Genomic DNA, 5,195 nt, shown 5'->3' on the forward strand with positions numbered 1-5,195 from the left:
TTAAAAAAAAAAAAAAAAAAAAAAAACAATGAGCATCTCTCTGCATGCAGAAGAAGATGAATATAATAATAAGGAAGTGACTTGCAAGTTCTTTAAAGTTATTTCCAATTAAACTCTCTTCTTTATTTTCCCCTTCCAAAATATACCATTTTATTTTTCACTCTGACCATAATACCCTCCCTTTTACTTCAAATTTACCTCTCTACCCTAGCTCCAATCGAAAGACGTAGTCATAGTGACTCATGTGTCGAAAAAAAAGGTTGCAAGTCTCGAAGGTATAATCGTAACAAAGATCCATGGTAGAGCTATATATTGAACTAGCAATGAGCTCTATGGACGGATAGGTATGACTACAAAATAGGTATATGTAATAGTCAAAACCTATCGCTAGCAAGTTATTGTTTAATTTAGCCCGACCCTCAATCTCACGATTTTAAAACTCGTCTACTAGGAATAGATTTTCATATCATTACAAAATAAGTAAGAAACCTTATATTCATTGGTATAAAACCTTTCAAGAAAACCAAAAACAAAAAAACGAGAGTCGATTGTCGCCGTGAAGAATTGTGACAGACAATATCATATGATTACGAAGAATCGTTGTTCTTATCACGTTAATCGCTTGTAGGGGCAATAAAGTAATTTTAACAATAAAGCTCCAATTAAGAGAAAAAAAAAAGAAGGTTAAAATTTCAATCCCTAAAGAATCAACCTTTCAGGGTTTGTCGCTGTGATTCGTCCAATAACGTCAAATTTACAGCCGGATTCTGCCTTAGCTACTAATATTTGGCCATTGGGACGTGTGCTTTTTCAATTTTTTTTAATTAAAAAAAATTAATTATTGCATTAAACATAAATTTATTTTTAATATAATTATTTTTTTCAAACCCCTTATTATTATATTCTTCTCCCCACGTTTAAGCACGACGCTTACAGCTCAACTTCGTCAAACATTAAAACCTCTATTTTCTTTTTAATCTCTTTACTTCAATTCTAATTTCTCTCCTATTTTATATCCAAATTATTTAATAAAATATATCCTAATAATTATAAATATTCGATTACAAAATTATTATCAATTATGTGAATTGGGTTTGTGTAATATTTAAATGTTTTTTTTTTATTTCAGGGAAACAAAAAATGGTATTAATGGTTGTGAAAATATTGGGTGAAGATTGAGGATATGGACACCGATCCCAAAAATGGATAAGGTTGTTTATTTGTTTCAGCTGGGTTAAAATATATATTAAATTATTTGGATTAATCATTACGCTGTTAAAAAAAATTAAAAAATGGTACTGTACTTACTTTTATTTGTGTAAATTATTTAATTTTAAATTTATGTTTGTTTTCTTTCAATTTTTGTATTATGATTCTCACCTAAAAATATTTAAATTACTAGAAAAATATATATATATACACCTATTTAAATATATATATGTATTTAAAATTTTAAAAATTGGTTTTTTTTCTAGAAGAAAAAGAAAGAAATAAATAAAAATAAAGATAGATACTTGAATATAATCTTCTTTTTTTAATTTTCTTGTGTGTAAGCTTTATTTATTATTATTTTTCTTTGGAATTAATTTAAAAGAATAGGTGGGGTCCAGGGAGCACGTGACAAAGGTGGGGGTGGTGTCAGGGAGCATGTGAGAGGGTTCTCGAGGTTTTTGGTTGGTCCCTAACGCTGGTCAATTTCCACGTGGCTGCGATCTGTTGCCCGTAATGACCGTCTTTTCCTTCGTGTTTCCTCGCACGTGCTTTGTCTTAACGTGTGCAAAGAGTGACACTCTCGCACGTGTACTCACTCACGTGTATTGCACGGACGTATTCGCCTTAATAATGACTCCTCCTCCTCCTCCTCCTCCTCCGGATGCTTCCTTGTTCTTCACAATTTCATTATCGCCTAAAATATTTTTCTTTTAATTAATTCATTAATTTATATATATTATTATAAGAAACAATCATAATAAAATTTTGAAATTTATCGAATGGCTAAGCTGGCTTGAATACTCCCAGACGCCTAATTCGGGTTTGAAATACTTTATTTATTTAAAATTCGTACACTTTTGACTTAGACTTTATTTTATTTTATTTTTTTAAATATTACTTCCCTATTACTATCTAGCACTTCTTTTAACGTTTAATAATAATTAAATAGGCTAATTTGTATAAAAGTTTATATATTCATTGAATTTTTAAAACTGGTTATGTTTTCTGCAACCCACTCCTCAATAACCCAGCCCCTCTGTTCAACAACTTGCCAAAAAAGATGTCATTCATGACCTGTTAATTGAAACCAAGTCAACTCTAGGATTGAGGTTGTTCTCGAGCGTGGTAGATTACTAACATGTCCCATAGTAATTCAACGTGTCGAGTGAGGTAAAGGGCCGGTGTCTAAGTCAAGAACGTATAACTAGGTGAAGACATACATGTAAAACCACCTCCTAGTAAAAATGCCAAACATGGCATAGTGGTTTTGTTCTGTGCATGCAACAGATCTCATTTGTGTCTAAGTTAACGTATAACTAGGTGAAGACGAAGATGTGCGTGTAAAACTACATCCTAGTAAAAATGCCAACCAAGGGCACTCTAGCAAATTTCTGAATAAGGCCAGCACTCCTTCCTGTTAAAAGCTTTGATGAGTTATATCGTTCAAGTGACAGCTACTAACCTGATGGCTCCAAGTTGAATCCACCTATGAGCAAAGAAGGTTGATATACAACAGGTAGTAAATGTAGAAATGCATAGTTGCTACATTCTATCATCTAATAAGCAACCACCCGTTATCAGAAATTTTATAAGCATAAGCCTAAGATCCTGCTCAATAGCCGTTTGATCTAAGAAATTTTGTTACTAAACTTCCATCCTATCATAAGTTAATGATCACGACCTCTAAAGCTCTCATCACCTCTAAAGCTCTCATCGCTTTGCTTCTGGTTTTCTCAAAACGTTTCGTACCAATGGAGATGCATTTATTACTTATAAATCTTCGATGTGGGACTCCTCTCCCAATAATCCTCAACTGGTTTTCCCAAAATACCTCGTACCAATGGAGATGCATTTATTACTTATAAATCTCCGATGTGGGACTCCTCTCCCTAACAGTTTCAACTATTCTCACAAAATCAACCCTATTATTGATTACCAGGTAATAAAAAATAAGCATAGAATATTAATTCTTAGGTAAATGACCACCATGGCTTGAACCCATAGTAGTTGCTTCTCCCAAACATCCCTACCATGACACAACCAACTGATAGTAAGGGCAAAGGAGAGGGAAAGGGGAGGCTACTTACCAGAGTTACTTTCAAGCCAACTAAATGCCAGAGTTAAAATGATCAAAGTGAACCATATGCACGGCAAAAATTTAGGAACTGGATCTATGGCTCAACAGTCGTCACCTGTTGCCAGTCCCCATCAACATCCTCCTTCCACAAAGTCACATTGTTGTTCCCATCCGCGACAGCCAAGATGTTCCCAGTCATAGACCATGAGACCCTCCAGACAGGAGTTTTGAAATCATTCAATATCTTCCCTTCCCATTGATCCCCTTCCCTGGCTACCGTCCATATGATAACCTGTCCATCCTGAGAAGCACTTGCAATAGTAGATTTTGGTAGCCCGAGGTTTGGCGCCCATGCGATGTCCCTAACCCAATCAGTATGCATCTGAAGTGCAGGGAAACAGTCCATCTTCCAAATTCCATTATACGGTTTCCAAACCTTCACAGTATTATCACAACCACCAGAGCAAAGCTTATGAACAGAATCAACCAAGCCAGAACCAACAAGAGCACCTGGTGCAGATGAAGGGGCCCATGAGACCGATGTGACACCAAGTGGATGAACTTGGTCAATACTTGATGTATCCCAACCACCATCCTGCCTTGCAGTGAATACTGAAATATTCCCATCAGAGGAACCACATGCCAAACATAGACCCAATTCATGAGGAGCTCAAGCGATAGAATTAACCGAGGACTTACGATCGTCAAAAACATGGGCTTGACTCCACTCGTTCTGATTGCCCTCCTTCCATATAATCACTCGTCCACCGTAGGAACACGAAGCTAGCAACGACCCGAATTTCGGGTGCGCCCAAGCAGCCTGCCAAACTGGTCCTTGGTGACCAGTAAGCGTGGCTAGATGTTGAGAAGCTGAGTTACTGACTCCAATTATCTTAATGGTCTGGTCAGATGAAGCTGTTGCAAGGCGCTTGCCATAATAATCCATCGTAACATTATGGACGGTGTCCTGGTGACCACTTTCTATCTTCTGAACAGGCATTTCTCTAATAATGATGTGTCTTACTCTTCAGCTAACAAAACAACCAGGATCAATTTGAATTTCGAACCTTCCTCTAACTATCCCTCAGCGCAGATACAATTCTTATTACACTGCCTTCAGTCTATCAGATTGCAAAGGGGAACAAATCTGGAAAACAATAACAAAAACACAACAAAAATTCAAAGCAGTTTGAGAAAATTGCTAGTCTACCGTCGTCACTGATGAGAACAACACGCTCAGTAAGTAAATTGCTGATGATAATCAGGTCTAAACATTTTACAGCCATTGATTCTGAGTTTCAGAGTGACACCATTGGAAATATATCGATGACGTGAATCAAATTCTAAGAAATCAACAACACATCAACAAAAGAAGTCTAAGAACAAATTACTGAAAGAGCGGAGATAGATTTATGGACCAATGACAAAATCCAATACCCTAGAACAAAAATTTAAAGCTACCGAGCGGGCAGAAGAGAAAAGCAGCAAACCCTAGATGCGGAGTCGATGCAGCATTCATGGAGAACAGGTCGCGCTCTTCGTCTGCGATTAATGAGGAAGAGAAAAATAAAACTAGAAGGATTCAAACGTGATTTTTCGCCCGGAACAACGGTAACCAAAATCAAATGAGGACAACGGGCAGTTATCGTTTGCCCGATACTCGCCTCGCCAAGAGTCTGTGTAATTGGGCCTATGTGGGCCTATATGGTATATTGGGCTTGGCCCATGCGCTTGGGCTATTTACACACTTTCTGACGTGGATTATTTTGGTGGCTCAAAAATATTATTTTTCTCTTAGTTAAAAATTATTATATTTTTAATAATAATAATAAAGGCGACGTAGGGCATACGAGATCACCCGAATAAGCCTTCCCAAATATATCAACACAATTAATTTCGATTCTTA

The 5,195-nt window shown here is 36.4% G+C and overlaps 1 pseudogene; it reads right to left on the reverse strand.

Moving 5' to 3' along the window:
* Positions 1-3,159: 3,159 nt before the first annotated feature.
* LOC111488684 lies at positions 3,160-4,882 on the reverse strand (annotated as a pseudogene).
* Between the last annotated feature and the right edge of the window lie 313 nt (positions 4,883-5,195).

The sequence above is a fragment of the Cucurbita maxima genome, unplaced genomic scaffold (genome assembly GCF_002738345.1).
Source record: "Cucurbita maxima cultivar Rimu unplaced genomic scaffold, Cmax_1.0 Cma_Scf00013, whole genome shotgun sequence".
Taxonomy (NCBI): domain Eukaryota; kingdom Viridiplantae; phylum Streptophyta; class Magnoliopsida; order Cucurbitales; family Cucurbitaceae; genus Cucurbita; species Cucurbita maxima.